Here is a 13,499-nt window from a genome sequence, read left to right as displayed (position 1 = left end):
CCCGAGTAGCTGGGACCACAGGCATGCACCACCACACCCAGCTACTTTTTGTAATTTTTGTGGAGACGGGGTTTCACCATGTTGGCCACGCTGGTCCTGAACTCCTGACATCACACGACCTGCCCACCTCAGCCTTCAAAGTGTTGGGATTACAGGCACGAGTCACTGCACTGGCCCCGGTTACTTTTTTTTATTTTTTTGTAGAGATGGGAGTCTCCCAATGTTGCCCAGGCTGGTCTTGAACTCTTGAGCTCAAGCAATCTGTCTGCCTCAGCCTCCCAAAGCTCTGGGATTAAAGGTGTGAGCCACCACACCCAACTGGAAATTTGTTAGATCTCTTTCCGCACTTGATGTTAGCCAACAGATCAATACACAATTTTATATCTTCCAGCTTACTTTTTGTTTGTTTTGCTTTGGTTTTTGTATTTCACAGTGGGGAGCAAGGCAAAAGTGCCCCAAGGTTTTTGGTGTTTAAGATCTCTGAAGTTTTAGGCCCAGATCACACTTCTAATGAATCAAGCAGCCAGGATGCAAACCCATGCCTCAGTGACCCAAAGCCCTTTCACGTATAAAATGATGAGCCCGGGTCAAGCTCCAGGATGCCCTGGAAAGTTCCAGCTATTCTTATGGCATAGCACTGTACACTGGGACATGACTTAATTTCTCCACAGGCTTCTCAAATCCTAAGACGATTCTCTGTCCACACCTGAGGCTGGTTTTCACAACAAAGCCTTGTGAAAACACCTCTCCTGAGAGAACTTTCAGCCCCCAGACACTGGCTCATTCCCTTCAAGGGCTGTGGTCCCAGGTCCCGGGCCCCAGCTGTGCTTTAGTGACATGATTCAGGAGCGCCTCCTCCAAAGCAGCAGGGCAAACCCTGTTCTTTTCTGGGAGCTGTTGTCCTTGAGTCATTACCTCACACTCTTAGAACTTTTTCCAGTTTCTAGAGATGAAAATGCAACTCAGACAGTCTTTGTGACCAAGGATAGAAGAGAATACAAGGGTGAACACAGGACACCTTGTGGACTGAGGACACAAGTTTGCAAAAGGTCCCTGGGCTGATGATTTTAATACAAAAGAGCCACCAGACATGGTTCTGAGTTTAAAAGTGGGAGAAATCTTGTCCAGTGGAAATCAAGATTATTAAGGTAAAGAATCAGTGCAAAAACAATTAAATGATTAGATGAAGAAAAAAGTTTGGAAGGAAAAAATAATCCTCCTCACTACCTTTTACCAAATGAGTGTTGGCAACACGGGTTGGAGTTGCCTTTGTGCACATAATTTGCCATGCCTACATTCTTTCAGGGCCTACAGTAATGTTCCTAGCCGTGTATTTGAATTAACCAGGCCCAGAGGATAAAACTTTCAAATTAAACACATTCCTAAAGGATTTCAGGCTCATTGTGTATGCACCAAGGAAACATAACATCCTAAAAATAATACATACACAGAGAGAAGCACATTTTCCATGAACATTAAAGTAGAATATGAATTATGACCCAGCTCATGGGAATAGACATCTGATTACATGCAAAATGGAGCTTTTGTAAATAACATCAGTCTTTGTGAGCTACCACAATTATTATCAACCATTTAATTTTATTCCCTAGCAACTCATCCATCATTGTTCAAACTGTCCACTTCTGCTTTTTTACCTTCTGATGCACGAGGCTCCAAATTTTATAAAGTTCACCGTTAAAGCTATGTAGATTACCAATCCAACAGCGAATGAGTTCACGAGATTATTAGATTCACCAAAGCATATGCTGCATTATATATCTGCTATTTTGGGATGTATTTTGCTGGTGAATTGCTAGAAGCAGCAAAATTACAATGGTAGCCATTCTGTTCACTTTTTATACAAAGGAATCACGGAAATTGTGTTTAAACTTTTGGTATTTGGGTCTTTAAGTGCAAAGTGACTCTCAAAAAAGTCAAGTATACTTTTTTCTGTCTCCCTGGCCTGCAATCTTTGACACGATTCTATGAAATACCATCCATAATTCCAGCTGGTCTATGTCAGATATAATATGCCTGCCTCGTAAGTAGTAAAATAAGCCACTTTGTGCCTTCACCAATTCTATTTCTCAACAAAGCCAAGAGATGTGTTTATTAATAGAACTAAACTTTTCTTGATAGAAGTTTAAATAGGAATAGATGAAGGATGCTGCCAAATGCATCCTTCGCCTCTTCCTATTTTAAACTCAAAAACCAGACACAAGAAGTACCTGTGGTTAATGATCTTTTGTTCTGGGAGAAGTTGCTAGCTGGCACCTCTGAACAATGCCTTTAACACCTTATGGGAGACCTGACCTCATAAAATACGTTGTATTTTCTTTCCCTTGAAATTCCATTTCAGTCAGAGGTGAGGATTTTCATTGGCTTCCAGAAATCTTTGAGTTTTAACCGCATCAGGAGTAAGCTCAGAAAGCCTCCTGGCCTGCAACAAAATGTTGTTAAATTTTCCGATGCAGCTTCAACAGCATTTATCATTGTAAGTGAGCTGTATTTGGTTGAATTATAAAAGCCTGTTTGTTTATGTCTCTTCTAATGGAATATGAGCCCAGTGTGGGCGAGGGTCCATTACTATCATATTCATTTGTATGCGCCAGTAGTATTAGTTGAATTGGTATTCACTGAAATGAAGAGAGGACTACTTAGGTGGGAATGCAAGTTTACATTTCTAGTAAACATTTTAACATTTTAGTACCCAATTTCTTTTTAGTCTTGGCCTGAAAACGTATTAACTGGGAGGGCAAGCCATAACTTTCTATTGGAGCCATGCATTTGCCCATTAACACAGAAGTAGAAGAAATGAAAAGGCAGAGGTGGCTTATTTTGTTTTTAGCATCTACTTTGTGTCAGACATTGGCTTCGTGTTTTGTTTATTTTGTGTCATTGATCCATAACTATACTACTGAGATTGACCGAATTATCCCCATCTTTAAAATTAGGAATCTGGGGCTCAGGGAAAGTAAATAATACGCTCAACTAATAAACGGTGGAATCCAGATCCATCCAGCTCCCAAGCTTGGGCCACGTCCTCTGCTCTGTTACAACAAATATGCTTTTACTCAGGCCTCATCTCTGACTCTCCTCTTTAATTTTCTTCTTTAAATCTTGCAATTAAAAGGAGATCCTATATATGCCAAAATGGACAGACAGTACCTAAAACTATGGTGGTTAACATGTGATTTGAAGTTAGAAAAACTATGGGATAAAGGCCAAATTACATTTTCTCTCAAAGTCTCAGTTACTTATCTGCAAAACGGTAACAGGCAATATCTATCTCCCAAGGTGGCTAGGAGAAATAAATGATCTTACAAACCTAAAGCCCATTGCACTGTGAGTACCTAACCCACAGTAAGTGTTCCAGGAAGGGTAGCTACTGCCATTATAGCTAACCACTGCTCAAACAAAAATATTTCTACCATAAATTACTTCCTATACTTTAACAACAAAGAGAAAGTTTGCTTAAAAATGTATTTTTTTCCCCAAGCACTGACAAAAGCTTGTCCTGGGAATCCCATTCCTCTTCATATCTGACAGTAACCTGGATCTTTATAGCTCTGTTACTGGCTCACAATGTATTCACATCAGGGCGCTGCTCTGCTTTTGCCCATCATGGTCACTTCTACAGTTTTGCAACTTAATTCCAATAAATATATAAAATAAATGCTGAATTCTATTAAGAAATACAAATGGGTAAAGGCATGCTGGGGGCAAGAAGAGGAGTTGAGTGGTTTATGGAGGGCCCTTCCTATCTACAGCACAACAGAGGCCATGCCAAAGAAATTCATACAAACATTCTAGATAAGTAGACTGCTACAAACAATCTGGTTTTAATAAACTAAATTAGGATTCACTCATTCAACAAATACCTAATGAGCTCCTACTATGTGCGGGGCCCTTTGTTAGGTGTTAGAATACCATAGTGAGTCAACGCAGATATGGTCCCTGACCCCTCTAGTTTACAGTCTGTTAGAAAAGACCAGCATTAAATTAGGCCAAGAATCAAGCAAACAAAAGTAGAATTGCAACCACGAAAAATGCGAGCAAGGTGAGAGGCACAGCGCAGTAAAACCCTATCTAGCAGGATCTGCCCTAGTCATGCAGGTCAGGAAAGTTCACCGAGGAAGTGATGCTGAATTCAATATTTAAAGTCTGGCCCCAATGTCTATCAAGTGATGCATGAGCAAATAAAATATAGTCTGTCCATACAACGAAATATATTCCACCATAAAAAGAAATGAAGTACTGATTCATGCTAAAATGTGGAAGAACCTCAAAAACATGATGTTAAGGGAAAGCTGCCACAAACAAAAAGCCACAGTATTGTATGATTCCACTTATATAAAATGTTCAGAACAGGAGGGATGGTGCTGGTGAGGGCAGCGGTGGCTGAAGAGTGACTGCTAGTGTATGATGGGGAGTGAGTGCTTGAGGATACAGGTTTCTTTTTGGGGTGATGAATACATTCTGAAATAAGATAGTAGTGATGGTCTGAAGTAAGATAGTGGTGATGCTGCACACCTCTGTGAATATATTAAAAACACTGAATTATACACTCTCCATGGGTGAATTGTGAGGTCTGTGAATTAAAAAGAAAAATCTAAACACCAACCCAAACCAGACGGTCTGTGAATTATATCCCAATAAAGCACGTGAAGATATTGCAAGGCTAGGAAAATCACAAGTGAGGAGCAAAGCTCCTGTGGTTGGAGGATACATGATGAGCACCTTTGGAAAGAGAGAAAAAAAGACCAGGGAGGATCAGGCCTGAGATGAGGCTGAGAAGGGAGGCAGGAGCAAATCCACACAGGGCCCTGCCAGCCATGTTGATGTTCTGTTTATCCTAAATGCAATGGGTGGCATTGGAGGGCTTTAAGTAGGAAAGAGGTGGAGGGAAGAGGAAAGGACACAATGGAATTTTACATTGTGAAAAGATCATTCTGGCTAAAGTAAGGAGTACAGATGGGAAGGGGTTGGAAAGCTTATGTGTAGACCAGTTGAGAGGCTGCAAAAGTCCAAGGCAAAGGTGGAGATAGCATGGATGGGCTGAAGTGAAGAGATGAGAAAGATGTGTAAGATGTTAAATCAACAGGACAGGGTGACAGACTGGATCTGAGGGTAAAGAAGAGGAAAGAATTCTTGTTTTCATGTTGTATAACAAGATGGGTAGTGGTGGCACCCATGGAAGACAGGACACTGTAAGACGACCAAGTTTTCAGAGGGAGAGAATGAGTCTGGTTTTGGACATGGAGATCAAAGCCTTTGGTATCCAAAAGGGGCCACGAGGAAGAGAGTGGGTGCGATGATTCCAGAGCTCACTGAAGAGGCCTGGGCTTGAGATGGGGATCTGTGGCTCACCTAAAGAGAGACAAGTGGAGGCATAAGTATGCATGATCCTGCCCCAGTGAGAAGACAGGAAGGCTTGAGACTGAGCTCTGAGGACCCCTGACACTTCACAGCCTGAAATTGCATAACTGGAATCTCGTCATAAGACAAACCCAGTGATGGTCATTCCATGAAGTAACTGACCAAGAGTCGTCATCTGTGTCAAGGTCATGGAAGTCAAGGAAACGCTGAGGAACTGTTCACATTAAAGGAAGCTAAAGAGACGTGACAACTAGATGTAATAGGTGATTCTGATCTGGTACCTTTTGCTGTAAAGGACATGATTGAGACAATGGGTGAAATTTGAATGGGGTCAAAGGATTTGAACGTTATAATGTATCCATGCTAATTTGCTGATTTGGATGGCTGTATTACATATATGCAGGAGAATATCCTTGTATACAGGGATTACTTACTAAAGTATTCCAGGTAATGGGGCATGAGGTTGGCAACTTATTCTCAGATGATTGAGAAGAAAATTAAGTTTATCTGTACTAGTCTTATTACTTTTCTTTAAGACAGTGGGTATGATCCATGTGAGAGGGAGGGTGGATTTTTAGAAGAGGAAGAATAATCCATGGTACACAGGTCCTGAGAAGGAAGAGTTGAAGCAAAGGAAGTTTAAGAAGAAATTTAAAATTGTTGTCGTGTTGTGTGGGAAAATGAGTCACTCAAGAGAATTAGAAGATTGCCAAGCATATTTGGGGCCCATAACTGGATGGTGATTATGAACAAAACAATGCCATGACTTTTAAGCGCATTCAAGAACTGAAAAAATGTAGCATTTAAAACAGATTTGTAAGGTTGAATGCATATCCAACTTATTAAGCAAGTTTATTTCTAATAACAGATAAGCTATCCTTTGTAGTATCTCTTCCCCGTCACTTTTTTTTTTTTTTTTTTGACAGAGTCTTGCTCTGTCTGCAGTGCAGCGGCACAATCTCGGCTCACTGCAAGCTCCACCTCCCGGGTTCATGCCATTCTCCTGCCTCAGCCTCCCAAGTAGCTGAGACTACAGGTGCCCACCACCACGCCCGGCTAATTCTCTCCCCCATTAATTTTGAGAAAAACTTGAATGATTGTGAAGGATATTAGAAAAATATAGTTTAAAACTCACAAAACTATGAAAGTTAGTTTATGTATATGTATATGTGTGTATATATAAATATGCATACACACACATACACATGTATATTTCATTTTAATAAAAAAACACAGGTTATTTAAAATATAATTATTCAAGTACTTCAAGACCAAAACAGTTGGCATTAGTAACTGCTTAACTGAACTAAACTGAATTTATTTACAAATTGTCAGCCTCTTGATAAGATTTGAACAGTGGAAAGGGGTAAGAGAAACAACTGCATAAAAATATCAAATCCAAAAGTATTATTAGCTAGCTGAAACTCAATTATGATATAAAGAAAAATTCCTTTTGAATACCAAATTCCGTGAAACAATGGGATACTTATCAAAGTGTAATTTGTATATTTTTTCTTTTCAGATCTCTAGGTGAAGGATGTCTTTACTTCACACATCTTCATCTGGGATCTATAATGCTCAAAAGAGATTATGTCTCCAGTTTATTTATTTGCATTATTTCTTTTCTAGTATATACCAAGTGGTAACACTCTTGGTCTGGTTTTCCTGAGATGAATATTTGAACTAGGACTTGACTTAGCTCAGCAAGCAACTAAATTCTTGGGATATTGTCACTGAAGTTTTGTACCATGTGGTTGTGTGTATGTTCTAGACGTACATGTATGAAGTAGTTAAAGTTCTTCTTGGCAAATTGGTGGTTAGGGGAGGACAGGGTTAGAACTGTATCTACTGGTTTTTAGAGGTGTGCCAGATGTACTGTTCAGTGGAAAAAAATATGCATAGTATGATTCTATTTCCATACCATAAAGAGAGGAACTCCCTATAAATGTATATCCATGCATATGTACATCTGTATTAGCAAAGAGAAAGATGTGGAAGGATAAATCTGCTATTACTTGTTCCACGATGATGGGCGAATTGAGAGGATGACAGTAGAACCACAGGAATGGTTAGAGACTCTGCTTACACAAAAGACTATATACAGAAGTTCATGTGTAATATATAAAAGTGTTCATAATTTTGTTCTCAATATCACTTACTTCTCTTCTGAAGAGCTGGAAGATATTTGTTCCTCCTACTTAATCTGCCAAGGATGTCATTTTATCGCTGACTACCTTGATAGGGTTTGTCTTTAAAACAGTGTCTTTTTGTGTCACAAGGGAAGTACACTGTGAAAGGGACATATTGCATGTAAGCAGTGTATGTCAAATTCAGTACATGCTCTACCCATGAAGAACACTTCAGTTAGTTGACTGGCTAGCAAAATTACATGCAGAGTACTTGAAATTATGTAGGATTACAGAGAAAACCCTTCCAAGTAGCTTACATCATATTTTACCAACTGTGGTAACCATTTGTACAGATCCCTTAAAAAGCTATAAAATGTGACCCAAATATAATTTAAAGCCAGAAGTGTTGAACTGAAGAAGAACTGTGTATCTCCCGCAATACACAAATCAAGTAGAATCCTGCAAATAGTGTTCTTCTGGGCATGAGACTGAGTCAGTGTGAAATTTGGCTAAACTCACAACCTTAATTAGAGAAGAGAAAAAATTAAAAGTTGGTTTTCAAACTATAAGCCCCTAAAAGGTAAAAACCAAGAACTTCTACATTTGATCAACAGAGTAGACCAAAATTGTCCACTTCACCTTTTCACATGACAATCATACGGAGTGTAATCATACACCCAGGTTGGACCAAGGGTAGATATTAGAAACATTTTACATTCACAACTAAAGTCATTTTGAAAACAATGAAAAGAGGCCAAAGTTAAGTCTGACAAATGCTTAAGAGTTTTCTAACACGGTCCAGACATCTACCTATTCCTACCCTAGCTTCAACAAGAATCATCTTCACACAAGATCATAAACTAGGAAACTAGCTTTCATTGATGGATCAAAGAGCAGTACAGGGGATCCTTCTGCATAAGGCCACAGCAGCAATTTGGGACAATAATAAAATAAGGAATCCTTTATTATCTATGTCTATATAAATATTATATGTGTATACATCTATATTATGATAACAGCTATAATTTATTGACTGCCTACTACGTGTCAGGCACTTTGCCAGGTGCTTTATATACTTTATGATACTTACTCCTCAAACAGCTCTGTGAGGTAGGCATTGCCTTTCCTGTTTTAAGAGTGGGGACCAGATTCAGGTCTGCAATTTGCTCCAAGCCACCCAGCTGTTCAAACTGAAGGCTATCAGATTATAAAAGTCCATGGTCTCTTGGCTATACCCCAGGGAGTTTGTGCATGTTGATCACTGAGCTTGGAACGAATTTAGGCTCCAGTCTATGGCTACAAAACAAACAGGAGAGGCAAAGTGGGTCTTCCATGAGGCAGCAGCTGCCTCAGGCAATCAGGGGAGAGTGGTGCTGAGTTTTCCTTTAGTCCAAATGTTCCTTCTGTTCTCAGATTGTTCAGAGAGGACTAATTCTTCCCAACAATGCTTCCAGTTCAGTCCCCACTTGCAAGCAAAACTCAAGAGCCCCAAATGTATATAGCTTTATTCTGAAAAAAACCAGTTTTGCTCTCAGTGGGGCCCTTCAAATTTGTAAGACCTCCTGCCATTTTCTTTCTCCAAATTCATCACCAACCAAGTGAGAGACAGAGGGTGATTCATTCTATATCTCCAAATTGACCTAGATAGTAGCTCCATATAAACAAGACACTCATGCCTACAGATTTTATTAACTTAATAGTGGGTCTTATTCAAGTATTATTTACTTGCTATGGTGTCCAATTTGGTCACCACCAACCCACGTGGCTCTTGCACACATGAAATGTGACCAGTCTGAATTGAGATGTGCTGTAAGGGCAAAACATACACCATATTTTCAAGACTTAGTATGAAAAAAGGGATGTAAAATATTTTATCAACAAGCCAGGTGTGGTGGTGCATGCCTAGAGTTCCAACTACTTGGGAGGCTGAGGCAGGAAGATCTCTTGAGCCCAGAACTTTGAGACCAGCCTGGGCAACATAGTGAGAACGTGTCTCAAAACAAAACAAAAAAAATCTTATTAACAATTATTTTATATTAGTTACATGTTGAAATTAAAATATTTTCGATAGGTTAAATAAGCTGCACTATCAAACTTAATTTCACCCATCTATTTCTATTCTTTTAAGGTAGTTACTAGGAAATTTAAAATTACATTTGCCACTTCCATTATAGTTCTATTGGACAGTCCTGGTCTAGAATGAAGGCTTGCCAAAGCTATTTAAAGACTGTTAAAGTTCTCTATCATACACAGGTTCTTTTCGTTTCAGTTTAATCCTAGAAGGAAGAAATGTATTAAAATTGCAGCTATATAAAATCCTTGATGGACTGAAACTAAGGGGAAGAAGAGGAAGCAGGTGGGTTTGAAAGAAGGAAAAAAAGGGGTATCCAGCATTTTCTTTTAAAAGCGTGATTCTTGATTTGTTTGGCGGCACAAAGTGATTGTCTTATGTTTCTCAGACTGCTTGAGTCAAGTAGTCTATATAGAGGCTATTCCTGGATCTTAGCTGAAAGCTGTTGCCTTTCCAATTGTTTAACTGATCACTTCTGAGCGACAATTATAGCTCATTGTTAGGCCCTCTTAAAAATCCACTGACGTCCATCCAAAAAGTTATAGCTTACAGGTCAGGGAATATTTATGTGATATTTATAGTCTGTGAAGAAAACCCTGGGGAACTGCCAGTAGGGAGGATTATTTACCAATTTCTTATTCATCAAGTTTGAATTTGTTTGAGATTTATATCCAAAAGACATTTTGTAATCCTGTGTAACTCTGATGTGTGACGATAATTGTGCATGTTGGTCAAGGAAAAAAAAAATCTTTTTTCTTTTTAAGAGTGGGGGCTGGGAACCCTGGTTGATTCCACTAAAAACATCACAGACCAAAAAAAAAAAAAAAAAAAAAATCCACTCAAGGAAGTAGTGTTACATACTTGAAGAATTTTCTGAAGTTAGCCAAGAAAAATAAGCTACGATCAAGGAGGAAAAGCTGGAGTTTCAGTTTTCTGGAGATTGTACTTCCCGGTAACATAAAAACAAAAGTTAAATTCTGAAAAATTCAACTATGAAGTTAGCATCACATAAGAAACAATGGAAAATATTTAACTATGTGCATATGTTTGTACACAAACAGAAATAGATATAAACAGACCTTAATTAGCATTGTAGACTTTAATTATCTCTGTACAGTAATTGGGAATGGTTTTGTTCTGATTTATTCCATAACGCTTACTGTGTTCTGTTAACAACTCATTTTTTTCCCCTTCCAGCCCGTAATAGAAGGCTTTTACTGTATACTTTATTACATCTGCTTCTCATTTAATGACCATTGTTCTGGTCTGTCAGAGCGAGTGGCTATACAACTTCCCAAATCTGCAAGATTAAGCAAATATTTTGACAATGCCTAGTTTCTTTTTTCCTTTTTTTTTTTTTAACATACCAAATAAAAATAAAAGAATTTTTACTTACCCACACAATGTTAGGCGAGTCCTTAATCTAACGACAATAAAGAACCAAGCGGCAGCAAAATGTACTTCATGTGGCAAAACACATCAAGCAATTTTCTGTCCCATTTCACTTAAAAAGTCCTAAGAATCCTGCCTGAACCACACAGCTGGGGTTCATGGGAGCACTCCTGGACTGCAGGGAGGTTGTGGGCCCCTGGGCAAACCACCTGGAGACCTTCAAGCTTCTAGAATGAGACAGAGGCCTTCTGCTCATTTTGGAAGGCCCCAGAAGGTAAGCTGAATGATAGGTGTCTGAATCACTCACTGTGAAATGTCATTTTTAAAAATGGTCATGCTACATACAAAATTGCAATACCACTGATGGCATAGGACCAGGGTCATTACTCTCCCCAAAGAAGGTGGATACAAATACACAAACAGAAGCATTTCTAAGCAGCTGGGCAGAGAGATACAGAGAAAACAGGATACAGAGAAAAATCTATTAACCCATAGGCATTCATTAATTCTACAAACGATCTAATGGCGGGAAGCAGAAAATAAACAAATAAACCAACAAAAGCATGACATGGACGTAAATGCTAAGAGGGAATGGTGTGTGGAAGATGCTGCAGTCACTGGAATGAGGGAAAGGGGTTAAGAACAGATGAGCTTTCAAGAGACAGTCTCTGCCTTTCAGAGTAGTTTAGGAAACAAGTTATAGAAAGATAAGTAGGAACAGAAAGCAAGGTGACAGAAAGGACCTCGTTAACCCCAGAAGCATACATATGCCTCTTAAAACTTTCTGGTGGGGAGCCTCTCCTTGGAGGCAGCAGTCAGGGAAAATTCCTGCAAGAAGATCCTATGAGAGCAGCCAGAATTCTGCCAGAAAGACAGGAAAGAAGACATGACAGGGATGGGTCTGTAGGAGAGCATTGGCAAAGACAGCAAGAGATGCAATCCTCTTTGGAGGAAGGAGAAGTTTGCCTTGTTGCTCTTAGATTGCTTCACATCTCCACTGGTTTGTGTTTACTATAGGGAGGAAAATACAAAGCAGGATATGCATGTACTTCAGGAAGCTCAAGTGCAAGGCCATGGGGTTCATTTTTGCGAGCTATTGGTAAACCACTTGTATTTGGGGTGGGCATCCCATTGAGCACGCCTCTGGAACAAGTCCCTTCACTGTTAACACCACTGACTGAGCCCTTAATTGGAGCAGGTCTGTGCGTTTTAATAAACATCTTTGATGAGTTCTCTGGACTGTTCCATTAAACACTCATTCTATCAAAAATGCCTGGTAATTCTCTCTAAAAACGTTTTCATGTTACCACTTCCAGTTCTTTCTAAAGTTAGGCAGTACGAAGAAACAAAAATCCGAAAGACCTGACTTTAATTTAGAAGCCTCAAAGAGAGTGTTTACCCTAGAGCAGAGATTTCTAAAGTTGTAGTATGGGACTCGCTTGCCTCCACCCCGACCCCTGCCCTTCTCTCAAAACAGGAAAATGAAGCAGCATCAAAGCTTGAGGTACAGAACAAAATAAACATGTCAGTGCAGATTTGCTGGCCTTGGTGAAAAGAATCTGAATCAGTAGGTCTTGGGGTATCTTCACTTTTAACAAACACTACAGGGGATTTCGATGCAGTTGGTTCAGGAATTAAATTTTGAAACACTTTTGACAAGAGGCAACAGGGTAGATGGCTTAAGAATGGGGTAGGAAGCTAGACTACAGGAGTTCAAATCCCTGCTCTTCTACTTCCTAGCGGTGTGACCTGAGGAAAATAAACACTCTGTGCCTCAGTCTCTTTATCTTCAAAATGGGATAATGGGAGCAATGTGTAAGAATTGAAAAATAGGTAAAGTACTTAGTACAGTGCCAGACATGTCGTAAGTGCATGAAAAATGTTAGCCACTATTAACAGTGGATTCATCTCAAAGTTATTTCAGCTAATGAGCCAAATTTGGATAGAGGAAGTACACTGAAGCAGATTCCAACCAAACCAATGAATGAATACAGCTAAGCATAAAATAGAATCCTTATTAGGTATCCTCCCACCATCATTTCAGCATGGTCAGCACCAGTCTATAAGCTCTACAGACATCCTATACAGTATCAATCTCCTGTAGCACAATATGTCCTAACAATCCTCTTGGGCAGAGATGCAGCCACAGGGCAGGAGACAAAGCAACAGAACCAGCAAGAACACACTCTGCTGCCTCACTTCATGGGAATCCCATTCAACACCAGTCTGGGAAGAGATGATCTTGCAATGCAGATCCAGTTAATTCAATTCAACAAGCATTTATTGAACGCTTGTGATGTATCAGAGATTCCCCTACATGCTGAGGATAATACAAAGAGCAAGAAGAAAATCACCCTGTCCTCAAGGAGGTCATAATCTAGTGGGAAAAAGAGATATAAGTAATTTTAAGGCAAGGTGGCCTGAGATGAATGCTATAATAGAAGATGGAAGAATGCCATGTGAACACAGAGTAAGTAGTAATTAACTCTGATGGGGGCAGTCAGGAAAGGCTTCCCTGAAGAGCAGAC

The sequence above is a fragment of the Colobus angolensis genome, unplaced genomic scaffold, assembly GCF_000951035.1.
Source record: "Colobus angolensis palliatus isolate OR3802 unplaced genomic scaffold, Cang.pa_1.0 Scaffold19, whole genome shotgun sequence".
NCBI classification, from domain to species: Eukaryota; Metazoa; Chordata; class Mammalia; order Primates; family Cercopithecidae; genus Colobus; species Colobus angolensis.
This window is presented reverse-complemented; position numbering follows the sequence as displayed.